Source organism: Primulina tabacum, chromosome 10, assembly GCF_025594145.1.
Source record: "Primulina tabacum isolate GXHZ01 chromosome 10, ASM2559414v2, whole genome shotgun sequence".
In the NCBI taxonomy this organism is placed as follows: domain Eukaryota; kingdom Viridiplantae; phylum Streptophyta; class Magnoliopsida; order Lamiales; family Gesneriaceae; genus Primulina; species Primulina tabacum.
The window spans coordinates 36,537,032-36,560,476 of record NC_134559.1 but is presented as its reverse complement, the minus strand read 5'-3'; the positions used below and the strand labels follow the sequence as shown (position 1 = coordinate 36,560,476).

Below are 23,445 nucleotides of genomic sequence, written 5' to 3'. Positions count from 1 at the left end.
ATTACAGAATTTGTATATTTCTGACTAGACATGGGGAGTATACTTCGATGAATTCCGTAATGAGATCACTGCAATACTTTCCAGATTGTGGTGTAATGTGATTGTGATTGACAAATTGTTCAATCTATATCTATTAGTTTGTACCAGATAACGTACAAACATGACCAAATGACACAGATCGATGTCAGAAAAGTGGTCAGAATAACTAGAATGCCGAAGTAGAGTATATCAGATTGTGATTTTGCTTGATTTTGTGCTTGTGGCAGAATATACCACGAACTTTTTTCTATACTATCCAGATATGGGAAGTTATTTATAGAGCCGTAGTGCTGGATGTTAGCACTAGTGAAAACGAAACATTATTACTTTGTGCATTCTGGTCCAATGAGAACTGCAGATTTCCTGCGTATAAGGATAATGACTCAAAGATATCTGAGATAAGATCTAATACAGTCTGAGATAGAGCAAGAAAAATGGAACTGATTCAGAAGAAAATGAAAATTATTTTGTTGTTGAAAACACAGTAAGATTTTCAAAATAGCAAAGATATTATTTGAAAGACAGAATCTGATATGAGATTGAGATTTCAGAATAGATTCATTGAGATGAGTTTCTGATTTAAACTCTCTATACATTTTTCTGATATATCTGAATTGATTACTTGCGAGTTCGAGGACGAACTCCGATCTAAGAGGGGGAGAAATGTAAGGCCCGAGATTTTGTTACTGTAATCTGAGATTAATCTGAAATGATTTATTTATTTATTTAAAGATGATTATAGACGGAACGGATCAGATCGGGAGAGCCGAAAGAAGGAATCACATTAGGTGTGAAGAATATAATCGGCGCACATGCGCGGCTTGAATGCGCGCATATGCGCGGAACGTCCAGAGAGTTCGGCGCACATGCGCGGCGGAAGGCGCGCATATGCGCGAGTAAGGGAATGTGCGAGACAGAACATCTCGCGCATATGCGCGAGAAATGTCGCGCATATGCGCGAGAGGATAAACCACAAGGTGCCGGGCAGAAAGCCAGGCGCATATGCGCGACCTTGTGCGCGCATATGCGCGAGGCATGCAAAACGAAAGGATGCCACTTGCCATCACCGTGCGACGTGTATATGTGTGTATATATATATAAGCAACGTCAAATTCTCAGAAATAAGAAGAAGAGAGGAACCGAAGCTCCAAGTTCCTGATGTGCGAAAATTGAACGCCACGCAAATTCCGTCTGTCTGATTTTGAATCCGAGTACTGTATCGTGTTACTAGCGACGACAGCTACAACTGGACGTAAGTTTTGTTACGTTTAGACATGATTTGATTTTATGATATTGTCAGAATTGAATATGAATCAGATATGATGTTCCTGCTACAGTAGGCATTGTATAATTGAAGTCAGATTAAAGAATAGACTGGTTATACAATTATTATGAATTTCAGAGTTGATTTAGTTGAGATTCTATATCAGAGTTGTGTTATTATTCAAATTTTGAATTGTACGGATACTGATTATGTATTCTGGTATTATATCTGTGATGTTGAGATTGACGGGGTATCAAGACTGTATTGTTATGCTGTCGAAACATCAGTAGATTGATATTGATCAGATTCAATATTGATTGAGATTGATCAGATTCAGTAATGATTTCGATTGTATCGTGATATCATTGATATGAATTAGATTGTACCTTGTTCAGATATGGATCAGATTATATACCGATTTGAGTATTGATCAGAACGGGTCTGGAATTGAGTTATATACTGATATGGTATTTATGTGACTTATCATTGCCAGACTGGGTATGGACAGATTGACATACAAGACTTCGTCTTCATCAGATCATGAAGAGAAAGGTATAAATAAATGTTGATTCGGGATTGCACAACTCGAGTTAGGTTTGACTTGAGTTTCCCAAAATCACATACTTTACTTTATTGCTTTGATATTTGCAGATTATCAGATTGATATGTTTAGTCTATTGAATTATAGCAGAGCCAGAGTTTGAGTCTAGGGCAGATCAGCCTAGCTAGGGCAGAACCGCCGAGTCTTTGACAGAACCGCATAGACTCTAGACTTGCAGTGTATCGATGAGCTTAGATGTAGATCGACGTCTATTGTAGACATTCGATACAGCATACCAAAGTCTAAATTAGATCAGGATCCCTAGATTAGAATGAGAGATGAGTCGAGTCTTAGATATTGAGACTAGAATTTGATTTACAGATCCGTATTGATTTATGTTTCGTAGATACGATTCATGTTTTATTTACAGACTGGTATTGATACATGTTGTTTGGTTATGCTACATGTGATAAGATATAATTCATGCTTTTATGTTAATTCAGTTAACTGCATGTATACATTATTTATACTGGGATTTATTCTCACCGGAGTATCAGGCTGTTGTCTTGTTTTGTATGTGTGCATGACAACAGGTGGGACAGGATCGGGGTCAAGAAGATGATGAGAGAAGACGAGTTTAGAGTGGTGATTCCGGACTTATTGTAGATTTGGTTTAATACTTAAAATTTAGTAGTTGAACCTTAGACTAGTTTGAATAACTGTTGTTCATTATTGTACTTATATACTGAGATATATATTAATTACATTCCATTACGCTCCGCACTTGCATTTTAAAAAGAAAAATTTTTAGACCCTGATTATCTGAATTGATAATTAACTCCTAAAGATGATTAAGAAAACGATTAGCGTCCGGGACCCCACAACTCCGAAGTTAAGAGTGCTTGGGCGAGAGTAGTACTAGGATGGGTGACCCCTTGAGAAGTCCTCGTGTTGCACCACTTTTCGTGTTTTTCTATTTTTGATTACTTGTTGACAGACGATTTTCGGCTCAAATCATCGGAATCTCGATCAGGACCAGATAAGACATGTGAAATCAACGTAGCTCGGACACTGCCGGATTTAGACAAAATTATAGCCTAATTTGATTGTAAACGGGCAAACGAACGAAACTCAATACTCCGCAATGAGCTGGCGAGATTTTAGCCGAATTCCTTCTCTAAGACCCTCTAATTTGCGATTTTCCGCTTCTGTTAAGCTTTCGTTTCCTCGAGAAATCCGCATAGGAAGTTCGAAATTCGATTTCAGTTCCATTTTATCGTATCCCAAGCATAATAATAGCTTTATATTTGTTATTTTCATCTTCTTATTTTTTTCTATTTTCTGGGAACATTAAGCAATTTTTGTTATCGTGAGCCGGTTCTGTGCGGAAGGGTATTACGCAGATTACTCCGGAGACGGTTAACTCATTAAAAACAATTATTTCGACTGTTTTATCCATAATTTACGTAAACGGTTGCGACACGAGGACTGCCCAGAGAGGTCACCCAACCTAGCTCTGCCATTGCGCCAGAACGCTTAACATCATGGTTCTGATTGGGCGAGAGCAGTGCCGCTGTTGTCCATCGCCGCCCGCTCCACACGTACTCGAGGAATATAAGAATAAACATCCCACTCAATTTCGGGTGCGATCATACCAGCACTAATGCACCGGATCCCATCAGAAATCCGAAGTTAAGCGTGCTTTGGCTAGAGCAGTACTAGGATGGGTGACCCCCTGGGAAGTCCTCGTGTTACACCCCTTTTCGTGTTTTTCTATTTTTGATTACTTGTTGACTGAAGATTTTCGGCTCAAATCATCTGAATCTCGATCGGGACCAGATAAGACATGTGAAATCAACGTAGCTCGGGCACTGCCGGATTTGACAAAATTGTAGGCTAATTTGGTTGTAAACGGGCAAACGAACGAGACTCATTACTCCGCAATGAGGTTGCGAGATTTTAGCCGAATTTTTTCTCTAAGACCCTCTAATTTGCGATTTTCCGCTTCTGTTAAGCTTCCGTTTCCTCGAGAAATCCATTTAGGAAGTCTGAAATTCGATTACGGTTCCATTTTATCGTATCCCATGCATAATAATAGCTTTACATTCGCTATTTTCTTCTTCTTTTTTTTCTATTTTCTGGGAACATTTAGCGATTTTTTTTGTCGTGGGCCGGTTCTGTGCAGAAGGGTATGATGCAGATTACTTTGGAGACGGTTAACTCATTAAAATCAAATTATTTCGACTGTTTTAGCCTTAATTTACGTAAATGGTCGCGACACGAGGACTGCCCAGGGAGGTCACCCATCCTAGCTCTGCCATCGCGCCAGAACGCTTAACTTCATGGTTCTGATTGGGCGAGAGCAGTGCCGCATGTTGCCCAACGCCGCCCGCTCCACACGTACTCGAGGGATATAAAAATAAACATCCCACTCAATGTCGGGTGCGATCATGGCAGCACTAATGCATCGGATCCCATCAGAACTTTGAAGTTAAATGTGCTAGGGCGAGAGAAGTACTAGGAAGGGTGACCCCCTGGGAAGTCCTCGTGTTGCAGCCCTTTTCGTGTTTTTCTATTTTTGATTACTTGTTGACAGACGATTTTCGGCTCAAATCATCTGAATCTCGATCGGGACCAGATAAGACATGTGAAATCAACGTAGCTCGGGCACTGCCGGATCTGGACAAAATTGTAGCCTAATTTGATTGTAAACGGGCAAACAAAAGAGACTCATTCTCCGCAATGAGCTGGCGAGATTTTAGCCGAATTCCTTCTCTAAGACCCTCAAATTTGCGATTTTCCGCTTCTGGTTTATCGTATCCTAGGCATAATAATAGCTTTACATTCGCTATTTTCTTCTTCTTTTTTTTTCTATTTTCTGGGAACATTTAACGATTTTTGTTGTCGTGAGCCGGTTTTGTGCAGAAGGGTACGACGCAGAATATTATGGAGATGGTTAACTCATTAAAAACAATTATTTCGACTGTTTTAACCATAAGTTACGTAAACGGTTGCGACACGAGGAATGCCCAGGGAGGTCACCCATCCTAGATCTGCCATCGCGCCAGAACGCTTAACTTGACGGTTCTGATTGGGAGAGAGCAGTGCCACGTGTTGTCCATCGGCGCCCGCTCCACACGTACTCGAGGGATATAATTATAAACATCCCACTCAATGTCGGGTGCGATCATACGAGCACTAATGCACCGGATCCCATCAGAACTCCGAAGTTAAGCGTGCTTCGGCGAGAGCAGTACTAGGATGGGTGACCCCCTAGGAAGTACTCGTGTTGCACCCCTTTTCGTGTTTTTCCATTTTTAATTACTTGTTGACAGGCGAATTTCGGCTCAAATCATCTGAATCTCGATCAGGACCAGATAAAACATGTGAAATCAATGTAGCACGGGCACTCCCTGTGTAATGCCCGAGATTTTGATTCTGTTAATCTGAGATTATTGATTAAGAATTGAGGTGATTATAGCCGGGCCATTTCGAGACCAGATTGGGCAAAACATATGAAAAGTACAATGTTTGGACAGAACTGTTGGCGCCCGAGCGGTAGGAAATGACCGCCCGAGCGCCAGTGTTCAATAAGAATACCATTCGGGTAGAACCTGTGGCGCCCGAGCGGTAGAAAATTACCGCCCGAGTGCCAATGGATAACAAGCCGAGTACCGGGCAGAGTGTTCGGCGCCCGAGCGGTAGTTTATAACCGCCCGAGCGCCGACTGAAAATCAGGGAGAATGGGACACATATCTTTACATGCATGAGATATACATATATAAGTTTCCTTCTTCAGAATTTAGCAGGAAGAGTCGAGGATTTCTTAATCCTTAGGTATAGATTTGTGATTTGTGAACGATCCGCCCGTCCGATTTTGAATCCGACTTCAGTACTGTGTTCCTATCGACGCAGGCTTCAACTGGACGTAAGTTTTGCTACGTTTTGATATGATTTGAAATTATGATGTTGAAGGAATCGGATATGATTCATATATGATGTTCTTGCGATATTAGACATTGTATAATCGAAACCGGACTGGAGAACAGATATCATATGAAATTGTTATGATTTTCGGAGTAGTTTTGGAGTCGATTTGATATCAGAATTGAATTGTTATCGATTATGAGATATTGGAAGTGATATCTGACTAATATGGTATTGTTGGGTATATCGATATTGTACTGTTATGCCATCGATAGTGAATTAGATTGAGTATTGAGCTGAACAGATTTGATTGGAGTAATGTATTGATATTATACTCCTCGATATTGTTATTGCCAGATTGATATTGTCAGGCTTTGAGTTCGAGACTTTGACAGAGTCAGAGTGACAGAAAGAAAGGTATAAATTAATGTTGAGTTGGGATTGCACAACTCGAGTGAGGTTTGACTCGAGTTTCCCTAAATCACATACCTAGTTTACTGCATTGATATTTGTAGTTAATGAGATTGATGTTTGTAGTCTATTGATTTATAGCCACTGCATATTTTGACTACTGATTCGTTTAGTCATAGACTGATTCGTCTAGCTATCGGCCGAGTTGCCTAGCTACTGGCTGATTCGCCTAGTCATCGGCTGATTCGCCTAGTCCCTGACTGATTCATCTAATTATTGGCTGATTCGCTTAATCCTTGACTGATTCGTCAATTCTGTGGCTGTTTCGCCCAGACACTGGATATAGGAATTATATCGATGCCGTTTAGGGTTGGGTCATTCCTATCGACTGAGATTCGATATAATTCTCAATATTCAAAACCGGGATCCCTAGATTAGGAATGAGTCAAGTCTGAGACGACGCGTTGTTTGAGTCAAGTCTGATACGACTAGTTGATTTACAGTTTTTATATCATACATGTTTGTTGATTGGCTGCATGTGAATGATATTTGTTATATGCTTTTGTATATGTTTTTATATGATTGCATGTTTACATTGTTTATACTGGGATTTATTCTCACCGGATAACCTGTTGTCTTGTTTTGTATGTGTGCATGACAACAGGTGGGACAAGCTCAGGGTCGAGGAGATGAGGAAAGATCGTGATTAGAGTGGAGGCTCCGGACTTGGATTAGAGATAGGGTTGGACACTTGATATTAGCTGTTAAACCTTAGTTGAATAAATGTATGTGGTACAGGACTTGTACTTTTATACTGAGATGTATATACGTTTTATTTCACTACGTTCTGCATTTTAAAAAAAATTTAGACCCTGTTTTATAATTGATTAATTAGTCCCAATGATGATTAAGAACATGATTAGCGTCCGGGCCCCCACAACAGGTGGTATCAGAGCGATAGATCCTTTAGACTGAGATAGAAGCTAGTGAGCGGGATAGATTGAGTTTTCTTTACTTTCTTGTGATTGCTAGTATGCTTTACTGCTTTATATAATAGATGTTACTTGACTTATCTGATTCGATTGTGTAATATGTATTATTGGGAACGAATTTGAACCGATTCTTGATCAGCAGTAAGATGATCGGAGGAGGGACTGAATTGAAACAGGTTTGTTGGATTGGGGTTACTAATCCTTTTGATATTCAGATATGCCTCCTCGAAGAATACCAGAACAGGGTAGCACAGCGAATCCTCCAATGGATGTTACAGCCACTCCAATGGAGACATTATTGAAAAGGTTTCAGTCGTTCAAACCACCGACACTGAAGGGTACTGAGACATCAGTTGAGTGTGAAAGTTGGTTAGATAACATTGAGATGCTGTTTGATTCACTGGAGTACAGTGATGAGCGCCGAATTAAATTGATTGGGCACCAGTTGCTTGATGTTCCAAAGAACTGGTGGATTACGATGAAGAAGGCCTTGGAGCATCGGGGTACGACTATTACTTGGTATGTATTTAAAACTGAGTTTTATCAGAGATTTTTCCCAGTGTCGTACAGAAAAGACAAGGGGGCCGAATTTGCCAATTTGAGACAGGGTCAGCTGAACATTGAAGAATATGTGACCAAGTTCTCTACCTTTTTGAAGTTTGCTCCCCATGTGGCTGGAAATGACGAAGCCGTTGCTGATCAGTTCATCAATGGCTTGAATCCCGATATATTTACATTGGTGAACATAGGGCGACCGAATAACTTTGCTGATGCCATGAATAGAGCAAAGGGCGCTGAAGCGGGCCTGATAAGGCAGAGAGGAGCTGCATCTGTTCCCCTAGAATCGAGACCACAGCAACCACCTCGCCGATTTGAGAGTGACAGTAGCAGTGGTAGAAAGAAAGATTTTCTGAAGGCTAGAGGAAAGCATTTTGAGAAGTCTGGCGGCAGTTCTGCTAGCTCCAGTGGTTCCGAACAGAGTTATACCGACGTTTACTGCGGAAATTGTGGAGGGAGACATTCCACTGAGCAATGCCAAGGAGTACTTGGTAGTTGCCACTTCTGCAAACAACAGGGACATTTTGCCTGAGTGTGTCCACAGAAGGGTTCTCAAGGATCCCAGAGAGCCGAATCATCTGGATCAGCGGCACAGTGGAGTAGACGATCAGCTGCTGTTCCTTCATTTCAGCCAGCACCATCTCAGTCACAGCAGAGGCCAGGAGGAAGTCAGACAGTTGGCCAGCCTCCTAGACAGCAGGCCAGAGTATTTGCTTTGACTGAGGAGCAGGCTCAGGAAGCACCAGATGATGATGTTGCAGGTAACTGTTCTTGATGTAGTTATCCTACTTTTGTATTGATAAATACGGATGCTTCCCATATGTTTATTTGTGAATGATTTGCATTGAGTCATGCATTGCCTGTTGAAGCTTTATTCTACTGTAGTGTATCTCTTGACTAGTTGGGGAGAGTTTTTATATCAGTGAATTCTGTAAAATATCGTATAGTAGGATGAGAATGAGATTGAGTTAGATCGTGTGGTAGCTTGTATTGTACTAGTGTTGTCTGGTTTTGAGACTGCATTAATGATATTGATATGCTGACCAAGTACAGAGCTACCCTAGATTAGTTCCAGAAGATGGTGAAAATCGGACCTGAGATGGCCAAGGGATGAATAGTGAACGATAAGGATTCTAGATTGAGAATTCCTTTGATAATTCGTACTATCTATAACTCGATTATTACAGAAAGGAACAGAGGGACTCCTTATGTATTCAGTTGATTTACTGAAGTTGAGTCTATCATTGGCTGATTTACCAATGATAAGAAAGTTAATAATGTTTTCCCCGATAAGACTTCTAATTCGATTCCAATCAGAGAGATTGATTTTAGCCTTGATTTGATATCAGAAACAGATTGCATCCTGATTGAGACAGATTACATTCAGGGTGTGTTATATCTGAAGATGATATATCTGTTGAATTTAGCAGAGGTAAACCGGAATTAGTTGGCCGAGGTGGATATCAGTGTCAAACATTTGCGGTTTATGAGTTTAGCAGATCAGTACCGATGAGTGATGTTTTGAATCTGATTGAAGCTTGCTGTTGTTTTGAATCTAGGTTTGAATCAGGTAAGTAATACTGCCTTGTATATGAATAACCAATCTGTTGTTCCAAATGTTCCAAATTTAAAATGATAAATATTGCCAGACAGTGTGCAATAACTTATTCAGTATGCATTTTGATAGTTGAAAAGATGTTGATAGAAACAGATGAGAGTAGATGTGACAGAGTTTGTACTGGAATGTCTAATTACCTACAGATAAAGACAGAAAGATAGAAACCAGGAGATGGGTTATACCGATTATTGATACTTAAATAGAAATGAGAGTACATTTCTATGGATTGGTGACGAAACTATCGAAATTTTCCTAAGACTGTGATGCGATGTGATTATGATTATAATTGATAGAATGCTTGAATATGCATATATTAGGTGTACAGGATGATGTACAGATAAGATCAGACGATCAAGAGTTATGTCAGAAGAGTGATTAGACTGCATTGAATGCCAAAATTGACTATATCATACCATGATTTTCGGTTGATTTTGTATTTTTGGCAGAATATATTATAAACTCCTTCACCTATCGTCTATAGATTGACGGATAGTCGGAGCAAACTATCCAGATATCGGAGAATATCCAAGAACTGTAGTGCTGGATTTTAGCACTAGTTGACATGATTTATTGTCATTTGTGAATTATCGTACAACCACAGCTATCAGACGAGTATTGAAATGACTTCTTTCGAAGCGTTGTACGAAATGAAATGTTGATCCCCTCTTTATTGGGATGATATCTCTGAGGTTCCTGATATCGACCTGGCATGATCAGAGATATGACTGAAAAAGTGAAGCTGATTTAGAAGAAAATGAAGGCAGCCCAAGACAGACAAGCCAAATATGCCAATGTCCGACGACGACCGTTGGTATTTGAGGCTGGAAACCGAGTATTTTTGAAAATTTCACCTTTCAGATGAATTGTCCGATTTGGCAAGAAAGGGGAGTTGTCTCCACGATAGATTGGGCCGTATGAGATTCTTGAGAAGATAGGAGATCGTGCCTATCGACTCACTTTACCGCTTTCATTATCCGGAATACATGATGTCTCTCATGTAGTTTTATGGCAGAAGTACATGCAAGATACTTCACATATGATTCAACCAGACGAAGTTGAATTGAATGAGACATTGAGCTATTTCGAAAAACCGATTCTGATTATTGATCGTAAAGAAAAGTAGCTCAGAACGAAGACTATTCCACTTGTGAAGATTCAGTGGAGTCGTCATGACATCGATAAAGCTACTTGGGAAACTGAGTCTGATATGAGACAGAGATTTCCTGAGTTATTTCACTGATGTGAGTATTTTGATTCAGCTTCTGCTATACATTTCTTTCTGATATCTAATTTGATTGCCTGTGATTTCGGGGACGAAATCAAATCTTAGGGGGGGAGAAATGTAATGCCCGAGATTTTGATTCTGTTAATCTGAGATTATTGATTAAGAATTGAGGTGATTATAGCCGGGCCATTTCGAGACCAGATTGGGCAAAACATATGAAAAGTACAATGTTTGGACAGAACTGTTGGCGCCCGAGCGGTAGGAAATGACCGCCCGAGCGCCAGTGTTCAATAAGAATACCATTCGGGTAGAACCTGTGGCGCCCGAGCGGTAGAAAATTACCGCCCGAGTGCCAATGGATAACAAGCCGAGTACCGGGCAGAGTGTTCGGCGCCCGAGCGGTAGTTTATAACCGCCCGAGCGCCGACTGAAAATCAGGGAGAATGGGACACATATCTTTACATGCATGAGATATACATATATAAGTTTCCTTCTTCAGAATTTAGCAGGAAGAGTCGAGGATTTCTTAGAGTATAGATTTGTGATTTGTGAACGATCCGCCCGTCCGATTTTGAATCCGACTTCAGTACTGTGTTCCTATCGACGCAGGCTTCAACTGGACGTAAGTTTTGCTACGTTTTGATATGATTTGAAATTATGATGTTGAAGGAATCGGATATGATTCATATATGATGTTCTTGCGATATTAGACATTGTATAATCGAAACCGGACTGGAGAACAGATATCATATGAAATTGTTATGATTTTCGGAGTAGTTTTGGAGTCGATTTGATATCAGAATTGAATTGTTATCGATTATGAGATATTGGAAGTGATATCTGACTAATATGATATTGTTGGGTATATCGATATTGTACCGTTATGCCATCGATAGTGAATTAGATTGAGTATTGAGCAGAACAGATTTGATTGGAGTAATGTATTGATATTATACTCCTCGATATTGTTATTGCCAGATTGATATTGTCAGGCTTTGAGTTCGAGACTTTTACAGAGTCAGAGTGACAGAAAGAAAGGTATAAATTAATGTTGAGTTGGGATTGCACAACTCGAATGAGGTTTGACTCGAGTTTCCCTAAATCACATAACTAGTTTACTGCATTGATATTTGTAGTTAATGAGATTGATGTTTGTAGTCTATTGATTTATAGCCACTGCATGTTTTGACTACTGATTCGTTTAGTCATAGACTGATTCGTCTAGCTATCGGCCGAGTTGCCTAGCTACTGGCTGATTCGCCTAGTCATCGGCTGATTCGCCTAGTCCCTGACTGATTCGTCTAATTATTGGCTGATTCGCTTAATCCTTGACTGATTCGTCAATTCTGTGGCTGTTTCGCCCAGACACTGGATATATGAATTATATCGATGCCGTTTAGGGTTCGGTCATTCCTATTGACTGAGATTCGATATAATTCTCAATATTCAAAACCGGGATCCCTAGATTAGGAATGAGTCAAGTCTGAGACGACGCGTTGTTTGAGTCAAGTCTGATACGACTAGTTGATTTACAGTTTTGATATCATACATGTTTGTTGATTGGCTGCATGTGAATGATATTTGTTATATGCTTTTGTATATGTTTTTATATGATTGCATGTTTACATTGTTTATACTTGGATTTATTCTCACCGGATAACCTGTTGTCTTGTTTTGTATGTGTGCATGACAACAGGTGGGACAAGCTCAGGGTCGAGGAGATGAGGAAAGATCGTGATTAGAGTGGAGGCTCCGGACTTGGATTAGAGATAGGGTTGGACACTTGATATTAGCTGTTAAACCTTAGTTGAATAAATGTATGTGGTACAGGACTTGTACTTTTATACTGAGATGTATATACGTTTTATTTCACTATGTTCTGCATTTAAAAAAAAATTTAGACCATGTTTTATAATTGATTAATTAGTCCCAATGATGATTAAGAAACATGATTAGCGTCCGGGCCCCCACACCCGGATTTGGGCAAAATTGTTGCCTAAATAGATTGTAAACGGGCAAACGAACGAGACTCATTACTCCGCAATGAGCTAGCGAGAGTTTAGCCGAATTCTTTCTCTAAGACCCTCTAATTTGCAATTTTCCGCTTCTGTTGAACTTCCGTTTCCTCGAGAAATCCGCTTAGGAAGTTTGAAATTCGATTTTGGTTCTATTTTATCATATCCCAGCATAATAATAGCTTTGCATTCGTTATTTTCTTTTTCTTATTTTTTTTCTATTTTCTGCTAACATTTAGCGATTTTTGTTGTCGTGAGCCGGTTCTGTTCTGAAGGATATGATGCAGATTACTCTGGAGACGGTTAACTCATTAAAAATAATTATTTCGATTGTTTTAGCCTTAATTTACGTAAACGATCGCGACACAAGGACTGCTCAGGGAGGTCACCCATCCTAGCTCTGCCATCGCGCCAAAACGGTTAACTTCATTGTTCTGATTGGGCGAGAGCAGTGCCGCGTGTTGTCCATCGCCGCCCGCTCCACATGTACTCGAAGGATATAAGAATAAACATCCCACTCAATGTCCGGTGCGATCATACCAGCACTAATGCACCGGATCCCATCAGAACTCCGAAGTTAAGCGTGCTTGGGCGAGAGCAGTACTAGGATGGGTGACCCCCTGGAAAGTCCTCGTGTTGCACCCCTTTTTGTATTTTTCTATTTTTGATTACTTGTTGACAGACGATTTTCGGTTCAAATAATATGAATCTCGATCGGGACCAGATAAAACATCTGAAATCAACGTTGCTCGGGCGTTGCCGGATTTAAAAAAATTTTAGTCTAATTTGATTGTAAACGGGCAAACGAACGAGACTCCTTACTCCGCAATAAGCTGGCGAGAGTTTAGCCGAATTCCTTCTCTAAGACGCTCTAATTTGCGATTTTCCGCTTCTTTTATATAAACTTTTGTTTCCTCGAGAAATCCTCATAGGAAGTTTTAAATTTGATTCCTATCCTATTTTATCGTATCCTAGGCATAATAATAGCTTTACATTCGCTATTTTCTTCTTTTTATTTTTTTTTCTATTTTCTAGGAACATTTAGCGATTTTTGTTGTCGTGAGCCGGTTCTGTGTGGAAAGGTATGATGCAGATTATTCTGGAGATGGTTAACTATTTAAAAACAATTATTTCGACTGTTTTAGCTATAATTTACGTAAACGGTCGCGACACGAGGAATGCCCAGGGAGGTCACCCATCCTAGCTCGGTCATCGCGCCAGAACGCTTAACTTCGTGGTTCTGATTGTGCGAGAGCAGTGCCGCATGTTGTCCATCGCTGCCCGCTCCACACGTACTCGAGGGATATAAGAATAAACATCCCACTCAATGTCGGGTGCAATCATACCAGTTATAATGCATCGGATCCCATCAGAACTCCGAAGTTAGTGTGCTTGGGCGAGAGCAGTACTAGGATGGGTGACCCCTTAGGATGTCCTCGTGATGCACCCTTTTTCGTGTTTTTCTATTTTTGATTACTTGTTGACAGACGATTTTTGGCTGAAGTTAAGCGTGCTTGGGCGAGAACAGTACTAGGATGGGTGACCCCCTAGGAAGTCCTCGTGTTGCACCCCTTTTCGTGTTATTCCATTTTTAATGCTTGTTGACCGACGAATTTCAGCTCAAATCATCTGAATCTCAATCAGGAACAGATAAAACATGTGAAATAAACGTAGCTCGGAAACTGCCGGATTTGGACAAAATTGTAGCCTAACTAGATTGTTAACGGGCAAACGAACGAGAATCATTACTCCGCAATGAGCTGGCGAGAGTTTAGCCGAATTCTTTCTCTAAGACCCTCTAATTTTCAATTTTCCGCTTCTGTTAAGCTTTCGTTTCCTCGAGAAATCCGCTTAGGAAGTTCGAAATTCGATTCCGGTTCCATTTTATCGTATCCCAGGCTTAATAATAGCTTTACATTCGCTATTTTCTTCTTCTTATTTTTTTCTATTTTCTGGGAACATTTAGCGATTTTTGTTGTCGTGAGCCGGTTTTGTGCGGAATGGTATGACGCAGATTACTCCGGAGACGTTTAACACATTAAAAACAATTATTTCGACTGTTTTATCCATAATTTACGTAAACGGTCGCGACACGAGGATTGCCCAGGGAGGTCACCCATCCTAGATCTGCCATCGCGCCAGAACGCTTAACTTGACGGTTCTGATTGGGAGAGAGCAGTGCCGCGTGTTGTCCGTCGCCGCCCGCTCCATACGTTTTCGAGGGATATAAGAATAAACATCCCACTCAATGTCGGGTGCGATCATACCAGCACTAAAGCACCGGATCCCATCAGAACTACGTAGTTAAGCGTGCTTAGGCGAGAGCAGTACTAGGAAGGGTGACCCCTGGGAAGTCCTCGTGTTACACCCTTTTTCGTGTTTTTCTATTTTTGATTACTTGTTGACAGACGATTTTCGGCTCAAATCATTTGAATCTCGATCGGGACCAGATAAGACATGTGAAATCAACGTAGCTCGGGCACTGCCGGATTTGGACAAAATTGTAGCCTAATTTGATTGTAAACGGGCAAACGAAAGAGACTTATTACTCCGCAATGAGCTGGCGAGATTTTAGCCGAATTCCTTCTCAAAGACCCTCAAATTTGCGATTTTCCGCTTCTGTTAAGCTTCCATTTCCTCGAGAAATCCATTTAGGAAGTCTGAAATTCGATTACGGTTCCATTTTATCGTATCCCATGCATAATAATAGCTTTACATTCGCTATTTTCTTCTTCTTTTTTTTCTATTTTCTGGGAACATTTAGCGATTTTTGTTGTCGTGAGCCGGTTTTGTGCGGAAGGGTATGACGCAGATTATTCTGGAGATGGTTAAGTCATTAAAAACAATTATTTCGACAGTTTTAGCCATAATTTACGTAAACGGTCGCGACACGATGAATGCTTAGGGAAGTCACCCATCCTACCTCTGTCATCGCGCCAGAACGCTTAACTTCATGGTTCTGATTGGGCGAGAACAGTGCCACGTGTTGTCCATCGCTGCCCGCTCCACACGTACTCGAGGGATATAAGAAAAAACATCCCACTTAATGTCGGGTGCGATCATACCAGCACTAATGCATCGGATCCCATCAGAACTCCGAAGTTAAGCGTGCTTAGTCGAGAGCAGTACTAGGATGAGTGACCCCTGGGAAGTCCTCGTGTTACACCCCTTTTCGTGTTTTTCTATTTTTTAATACTTGTTGACAGACGATTTTCGGCTCAAATCATCTGAATCTCGATTGGGACCAGATAAGACATGTGAAATCAACGTAGCTCGGGCAATGCCGGATTTGGACAAAATTGTAGCCTAATTTGATTGTAAACGGGCAAACGAAAGAGACTCATTACTCTGCAATGAGCTGGTGAGAATTTAGCCGAATTCCTTCTCTAAGACCCTCAAATTTGCGATTTTCCGCTTCTGTAAAGCTTCCGTTTCCTCCTGAAATCCGTTTAGGAATTTTGAAATTCGATTTCGGTTCAATTTTATCGTATCCCATGCATAATAATAGCCTTACATTCGCTATTTTCTTCTTGTTTTTTTTTCAATTTTCTGGGAACATTTAGTGATTTTTGTTGTCGTGAGCCGGTTTTGTGCGGAAGGGTACGACGCAGATTATTCAAGAGATGGTTAACTCATTAAAAATAATTATTTCGACTGTTTTAGACATAAGTTACGTAAACGGTCGCGACACGACGACTGCCCAGGGAGGTCCACCCATCCTAGCTCTGCCATCGCGCCAGAAAGCTTAACTTCATGGTTCTGATTGGGCGAGAGCAGTGCCGCGTGCTGTTCCTCGCCGCCCGCTCCACACGTACTCGAAAGATATAAGAATAAACATCCCACTCAATGTCAGGTGCGATCATACCAGCACTAATGCACCGGATCCCATCAGAACTCCGAAGTTAAGCGTGCCTGGGCGAGAGCAGTACTAGGTTGGGTGGCCCCATGGAAAGTCCTCGTGTTGCACGCCTTTTCGTGTTTTTCTATTTTTGATTACTTGTTGACAGACGATTTTCGGCTGAAGTTAAGCGTGCTTGGGCGAGAGCAGTACTAGGATGGGTGACCCCCTAGGAAGTCCTCGTGTTGCACCCCTTTTCGTGTTTTCCATTTTTAATTACTTGTTGACAGACGAATTTCGGCTCAAATCATCTGAATCTCGACCGGGACCAGATAAGACATGTGAAATCATCGTAGCTCGGGCACTGCCTGATTTGGACAAAATTGTTGCCTAATTTGATTGTAAACGGGCAAACGAACGAGACTCATTACTCCGCAATGAGCTGGCGAGATTTTAGCCGAATTCCTTCTCTAAGACCCTCTAATTTGCGATTTAATGCTTCTGTTAAGCTTTCGTTTCCTCGAGAAATCCGCTTAGGAAGTTCGAAATTCGATTCTGGTTTCATTTTATCGTATCCCAGGCAAAATAATAGCTTTACATTCGCTATTTTCTTCTTCTTATTTTTTTTTCTATTTTCTGGAAACATTTAGCGATTTTTGTTGTCGTGAGCCGGTTCTGTGCGGAAGGGTATGAAGCAGATTACTCCGGAGACGGTTAACTCATTAAAAACAATTATATCTACTGTTTTATCCATAATTTATGTAAACGATTGCAACACGAGGACTGCCTAGGGAGGTCACCCATCCTAGCTCCGCCATCGCGCCAGGACGCTTCACTTCATGGTTCTAATTGGGTGAGAGCAGTGCCGCGTGTTGTCCATCGCCCGCTCCACATGTACTCGAAGGATATAAGAATAAACATCCCACTCAATGTCGGGTGCGTTCATACCAGCAATAATGCACCGCATCCCATCAGAACTCCGAAGTTAAGCGTGCTTGGGCGAGAGCAGTACTAGGATGGGTGACCCCTTGGAATGTCCTTGTGATGCATCCTTTTTCGTATTTTTCTATTTTTGATGACTTGTTGACAGAAGATTTTCGGCTGAAGTTAAGCGTGCATGGGCGAGAGCAGTACTAGGATGGGTGACCCCCTAGGAAGTCCTCGTGTTGCACCCCTTTTCGTGTTTTTCCATTTTTAATTACTTGTTGACAGACGAATTTTGGCTCAAATCATCTGAATCAAGATCAGGACCAGATAAAACATGTGAAATCAACTTAGCTCGGGCACTGCCGGATTTGGACAAAATTGTAGCCTAGTTAGATTGTAAACGGGCAAACGAACGAGAATCATTACTCCGCAATGAGCTGGCGAGAGTTTAGCCGAATTCTTTCTCTAAGACCCTCTAATTTGCCATTTTCCGCTTCTGTTAAGCTTCCGTTTCCTCGAGAAATCCGGTTAGGAAGTACGAAATTCGATTCTGTTTCCATTTTATCGTATCCCAAACATAATAATAGCTTTACATTCGTTATTTTCTTCTTCTTATTTTTTTTTCTACTTTCTGGGAACATTTAGCAATTTTTGTTGTCGTGAGCCGGTTCTGTGCGGAAGGGTATGACACAGATTACTCCTGAGACGGTTAACTCATTAAAAACAATTATTTCGACTGTTTTAACCATAATTTACGTAAACGGTCGCGACAGGAGGACTTCCCAGAGAGGTCACCCATCCTAGATCTGCCATCGCGCTAGAACGCTTAACTTTATGGTTCTGATTGGGAGAGAGCAGTGCCGCGTGTTGTCCATCGCCGCCCGCTCCACACGTACTCGAAGGATATAAGAATAAACATCCCACTCAATGTCGGGTGCGATCTTACCAGCAATAATGCACCGGATCCCATCAGAACTCCGAAATTAAGCGTCCTTGGGCGAGATCAGTACTAGGATGGGTGACCCCCATAGATGTCCTCGTGATGCACCCCTTTTCGTGTTTTTCTATTTTTGATTACTTGTTGACAGACGATTTTTGGCTGAAGTTAAGCGTGCTTGGGCGAGAGCAGTACTAGGATGGGTGACCCCCTAGGAAGTCCTCGTGTTGCACCCCTTTTCGTGTTTTTCCATTTTTAATAACTTGTTGACAGACGAATTTTGGCTCAAATCATCTGAATCTCGATCAGGACTAGATAAAACATGTGAAATCAACGTAGGTCGGGTATTGCCGGATTTGGACAAAATTGTAGCCTAATTTGATTGTAAACGGGCAAACGAACGACACTCCTTACTCCGCAATGAGCTGGCGAGAGTTTAGCCGAATTCCTTCTCTAAGACCCTCTAATTTGCGATTTTCCGCTTCTGTTAAGCTTCCGTTTCCTCGAGAAATCCGCATAGGAAGTTTGAAATTCGAGTCCGATTCCATTTTATCGTATCCTAAGAATAATAATAGCTTTACATTCGCTATTTCTTCTTCTTATTTTTTTTTTCTATTTTCTGGGAACATTTAACGATTTTTGTTGTCGTGATCCGATTCTGTGTGGAATGGTATGACGCAGATTACTCCGGAGATGGTTAACTCATTAAAAACAATTATTTCGACTGTTTTATCCATAATTTACGTAAACGGTCACGACACGAGGACTGCCCAGGGAGGTCACCCATCCTAGCTCTGCCATCGCGCCAGGGCGCTTCACTTCATGGTTTTGATTGGGTTAGAGCAGTGCCACCTGTTGTCCATCGCCCGCTCCACACGTACTCGAGGGATATAAGAATAAACATCCCACTCAATGTCGGGTGCGATTATACCAGCACTAATGCACCGGATCCCATCAGAACTTCGAAGTTAACCGTGTTTGGGCGAGAGCAGTACTAGGATGGGTGACCCCCTGGGAAGTCCTCGTGTTTCACCGTTTTTCGTGTTTTTCTAGTTTTTATTGCTTTACATTCGTTTTTTTCTTCTTCTTATTTTTTTTCTATTTTCTGTGAACATTTAGCGACTTTTGTTGTCGTGAGCCGGTTCTGTGCGGAAGGGTATGATGCAGATTACTCTAGAGACAGTTAACTCATTAAAAACAATTATTTCGATTGTTTTAGCCTTAATTTACGTAAACGGTCGTGAGACGAGGACTACTCAGGAAGTTCACCCATCCTCGCTCTGCCATCTCGCCAGAACGCTTAACTTCATGGTTCTGATTGGGAGAGAGCAGTGCGGCGTGTTGTCTATCGCCGTCCACGCCACACATACTCGAGGTATATAAGAATAAACATCACACTCAATGTCGGGTGCGATCATACCAGCACTAATGCACCGAATCCCATCAGAACTCCGAAGTTAAGCGTGCTTGGGCGAGAGCAGTACTAGGATGGTTGACCCCCTGGGATGTCCTCGTCATGCACCTCTTTTCGTGTTTTTCTATTTTTGATTACTTGTTGACAGATGATTTTCAGCTAAAGTTAAGCGTGCTTGGGCGAGAGCAGTATTAGGATGGGTGACCCCCTAGAAAGTCCTCGTGTTGCACCCCTTTTCGTGTTTTTCCATTTTTAATTACTTGTTGACAGACGAATTTCGGCTCAAATCATCTGAATCTCGATCCGGACCAGATAAAACATGTGAAATCAACGTAGCTCGGGCACTGCCGGATTTGGACAAAATTGTAGCCTAATTAGATTGTAAACGGGCAAACGAACGAGACTCATTACTCCGCAATGAGCTGGCGAGAGTTTAGCCGAATTATTTCTCTAAGACCCTCTAATTTGCAATTTTTCGCTTCTGTTAAGCTTCCGTTTCTACGAGAAATCCGCTTAGGAAGTTCGAAATTCGATTCTGGTTTCATTTTATCGTATCCCAGGCATAATAATTGCTTTACATTCGTTGTTTTCTTCTTCTAATTTTTTTTCTATTTTCTGGGAATATTTAGCGACTTTTGTTGTCGTGAGCCGGTTCTGTGCGGAAGGGTATGATGCAGATTACTCTGGAGACGGTTAACTCATTAGAAACAATTATTTCGAATGTTTTAGCCTTAATTTACGTAAACGGTCGCGACACGAGGACTGCTCAGGGAGGTCACCCATCCTAGCTCTGCCATCGCGCCAGAACGCTTAACTTCATGGTTCTGATTGGGCGAGAGCAGTGCCGTGTGTTCTCCATCGCCGCCCGCTCCACACGTACTCGAGGGATATAAGAATAAACATCCCACACAATGTCGGGTGCGATCATACCAGCACTAATGCACCGAATCCCATCAGAACTCCGAAGTTAAGCGTGCTTGGGCGAGAGCAGTACTAGGATGGATGACCCATTGGGAAGTCCTCGTGTTGCACCCCTTTTTGTGTTTTTCTATTCTTGATTACTTGTTGACAGACGATTTTTGGCTCAAATCATCTGAATCTCGATCGGGACCAGATAAAACATGTGAAATCAACGTAGCTCGGGCACGGCCGGATTTGGACAAATTTTTAGCCTAATTTGATTGTAAACTGGCAAACGAACGAGACTCATTACTCCGCAATGAGCAGGCGAGAGTTTAGCCGAATTCTTTCTCGAAGACCCTCTAATTTGCGATTTTCCGCTTCTGTTAAGCTTCCGTTTCCTCGAGAAATCAGCTTAAGAAGTTCGAAATTCGATTCCAGATCCATTTTATCGTATCTCATGCATAATAATAGCTTTACATTCCGTTTTCTGGGAACATTTAGCGATTTTTGTTATCGTGAGCCGGTTCTGTGCGGAAGGGTATGACGCATATTACTCCGGAGACGGATAACTCATAAAAAACAATTATTTTGACTGTTTTATCCATAATTTACGTCAACGGTCGCGACACGAGGACTTCCCAGGGAGGTCAATCATCCTAGCTTTGCCATCGTGCCAGAACTCTTAACTTCATGATTCTGATTGAGCGAGAGTAGTGCCGCGTGTAGTCCAACGCCGCCCGCGCCACACGTACTCGAGGGATATAAGAATAAACATCCTACTCAATTTCGGGTGCGATCATACCGGCACTAATGAACCGGATCCCATCAGAACTATGAAGTTAAGCGTGCTTGGGCGAGAGCAGTACTAGGATGGTTGACCCCCTGGGAAGTCCTCGTGTTGCACCCCTTTTCGTGTTTTTCTGTTTTTTGATTACTTGTTGACAGACGATTTTCAGCTCAAATCTTCTGAATCTCGATCTGGACCAGATAAGACATGTGAAATCAACGTAGCTCGGGCACTGCCGGATTTGGACCAAATTGTAGGCTAATTTGATTGTAAACGGGCAAACGAACGAGACTCATTACTCCGCAACGAGCTGGCGAGAGTTTAGCCGAATTCCTTCTCTAAGACCCTCTAATTTGCGATTTTTCGCTTATGTTAAGTTTCCGTTTCTTCGAGAAATCTGCTTAGGAAGTTAGAAATTCGATTCCAATTCCATTTTATCGTATCCCAGGCATAATAATAGCTTTACATTAGCTATTTTCTTTTTCTTATTTTTGTTTCTATTTTTTCTGGAAACATTTAGCGATTTTTGTTGTCGTGAGCCGGTTCTCTGCAGAAGGGTATTACGCAGATTACTCCGGAGACGGTTAACTCATTAAAAACAATTATTTCGACTGTTTTAGCCATAATTTACGTAAACGGTCGCGACACGAGGACTTCTCAGGGAGGTCACTCATCTTAGCTCCGCCATCGCGCCAGAACGCTTAACTTCATGATTCTGATTGGGCGAGAGCAGTGCCGCGTGTTGTCCATCGCTGTCCGCTCCACACGTACTCGAGGGATATAAGAATAAACATCCCACTCAATGTCGGGTGCGATCATACCAGCACCAATGCACCGGATCCCATCAGAACTCCAAAGTTAAGCGTGTTTGGGCGAAAGCAGTACTAGGATCGGTGACCCTTTGGGTAGTCCTCGTGTTGCACCCCTTTTCGTGTTTTTTTATTTTTGATTACTTGTTGACAGACGATTTTCGGCTCAAATCATCTGAATCTCGATCGGGACCAGATAAGACATGTAAAATTAACGTAGCTCGGGCACTGCCGGATTTGGACAAAATTGTAGGCTAATTTGATTGTAAACGGGCAAACGAACGAGACTCATTACTCCGCAATGAGCTGGCGAGATTTTAGCTGAATTCCTTCTCTAAGACCCTCTAATTTGCGATTTTACGCTTCCGTTAAGCTTCCGTTTCCTCGAGAAATCCGCTTAGGAAGTTCGAAATTCGATTTCGCTTCCATTTTATCGTATCCCATGCATAATAATAGCTTTACATTTGCTATTTTCTTCTTCTTATTTTTTTCCTTTTTTTTGGGAACATTTAGCGATTTTTGTTGTCGTGAACCGGTCCTGTGCGGTAGGGTATGACGCAGATTACTCCAGAGACGGTTAACTCATTAAAAACAAGTATTTTGACTGTTTTATCCATAATATACGTAAACGGTCGCGACACGAGGACTTCCCAGGGAGGTTGTCCATAATTTACGTAAACGGCCGCGTGTTGTCCATCATCGCCCGTTCCACACGTACTCGAGGGATATAAGAATAAACATCCCACTCAATGTCGGTTGCGATCATACCAGCACTAATGCACCGGATCCATCAGAACTCCGAAGTTAAGCGTGCTTGGGCGAGAACAGTACCAGGATGGGTGACACCAGGAAGTCCTTGTGTTGCATCCCTTTTCGTGTTTTTCTATTTTTGATTGCTTGTTGACATACGATTTTCGGCTCAAATCATCTGAATCTCGATCAAGACCAGATAAGACATGTGAAATCAACGTAGCTCGGGCACTACCGGATTTGGACAAAATTGTAGGCTAATTTGATTGTAAACGGGCAAACGAATGAGACTCGTTAATCCGCAATGAGCTGGCGAGAGTTTAGCCGAATTCCTTCCCTAAGACCCTCTAATTTTCGATTTTCCGCTTCTGTTAAGCTTCCGTTTCTTCGAAAAATCTGCTTAGGAAGTTCGAAATTCGATTTCAGTTCCATTTTATCGTATCCCAGGCATAATTATAGCTTTACATTCGCTATTTTCTTCTTCTTATTT

At 41.6% G+C, this 23,445-nt stretch overlaps 13 non-coding genes and 3 pseudogenes across 13 annotated transcripts; all 16 read left to right on the top strand.

Moving 5' to 3' along the window:
• Positions 1-3,485: 3,485 nt before the first annotated feature.
• LOC142506567 (5S ribosomal RNA) lies at positions 3,486-3,604 on the top strand. Its single transcript, XR_012804856.1, has one exon. It is a non-coding gene; the product is annotated as a 5S ribosomal RNA (ribosomal RNA).
• Positions 3,605-4,284: 680 nt separating this feature from the next.
• Positions 4,285-4,403, top strand: LOC142510259 (5S ribosomal RNA). Its single transcript, XR_012808382.1, has one exon. It is a non-coding gene; the product is annotated as a 5S ribosomal RNA (ribosomal RNA).
• A 620-nt stretch (positions 4,404-5,023) lies between these two features.
• Positions 5,024-5,142, top strand: LOC142512944 (5S ribosomal RNA). The gene has a single exon (XR_012808917.1). It is a non-coding gene; the product is annotated as a 5S ribosomal RNA (ribosomal RNA).
• A 7,974-nt stretch (positions 5,143-13,116) lies between these two features.
• On the top strand, positions 13,117-13,235 carry LOC142513486 (5S ribosomal RNA). The gene has a single exon (XR_012809430.1). It is a non-coding gene; the product is annotated as a 5S ribosomal RNA (ribosomal RNA).
• Positions 13,236-13,922: 687 nt separating this feature from the next.
• LOC142512230 (5S ribosomal RNA) lies at positions 13,923-14,040 on the top strand (annotated as a pseudogene).
• Positions 14,041-14,843: 803 nt separating this feature from the next.
• Positions 14,844-14,961, top strand: LOC142509305 (5S ribosomal RNA). The gene has a single exon (XR_012807486.1). It is a non-coding gene; the product is annotated as a 5S ribosomal RNA (ribosomal RNA).
• Positions 14,962-15,641: 680 nt separating this feature from the next.
• On the top strand, positions 15,642-15,759 carry LOC142509225 (5S ribosomal RNA). Its single transcript, XR_012807410.1, has one exon. It is a non-coding gene; the product is annotated as a 5S ribosomal RNA (ribosomal RNA).
• Positions 15,760-16,441: 682 nt separating this feature from the next.
• LOC142516573 (5S ribosomal RNA) lies at positions 16,442-16,560 on the top strand. Its single transcript, XR_012812360.1, has one exon. It is a non-coding gene; the product is annotated as a 5S ribosomal RNA (ribosomal RNA).
• An 802-nt stretch (positions 16,561-17,362) lies between these two features.
• On the top strand, positions 17,363-17,481 carry LOC142509939 (5S ribosomal RNA). The gene has a single exon (XR_012808084.1). It is a non-coding gene; the product is annotated as a 5S ribosomal RNA (ribosomal RNA).
• An 806-nt stretch (positions 17,482-18,287) lies between these two features.
• LOC142511686 (5S ribosomal RNA) lies at positions 18,288-18,406 on the top strand (annotated as a pseudogene).
• Positions 18,407-19,209: 803 nt separating this feature from the next.
• Positions 19,210-19,328, top strand: LOC142508099 (5S ribosomal RNA). Its single transcript, XR_012806330.1, has one exon. It is a non-coding gene; the product is annotated as a 5S ribosomal RNA (ribosomal RNA).
• Positions 19,329-19,698: 370 nt separating this feature from the next.
• LOC142508761 (5S ribosomal RNA) lies at positions 19,699-19,817 on the top strand. Its single transcript, XR_012806964.1, has one exon. It is a non-coding gene; the product is annotated as a 5S ribosomal RNA (ribosomal RNA).
• Positions 19,818-20,622: 805 nt separating this feature from the next.
• LOC142514793 (5S ribosomal RNA) lies at positions 20,623-20,741 on the top strand. Its single transcript, XR_012810670.1, has one exon. It is a non-coding gene; the product is annotated as a 5S ribosomal RNA (ribosomal RNA).
• A 656-nt stretch (positions 20,742-21,397) lies between these two features.
• On the top strand, positions 21,398-21,516 carry LOC142517173 (5S ribosomal RNA). Its single transcript, XR_012812934.1, has one exon. It is a non-coding gene; the product is annotated as a 5S ribosomal RNA (ribosomal RNA).
• A 687-nt stretch (positions 21,517-22,203) lies between these two features.
• LOC142509485 (5S ribosomal RNA) lies at positions 22,204-22,322 on the top strand. The gene has a single exon (XR_012807656.1). It is a non-coding gene; the product is annotated as a 5S ribosomal RNA (ribosomal RNA).
• Positions 22,323-22,959: 637 nt separating this feature from the next.
• On the top strand, positions 22,960-23,075 carry LOC142511224 (5S ribosomal RNA; annotated as a pseudogene).
• The last annotated feature ends 370 nt before the right edge of the window (positions 23,076-23,445 follow it).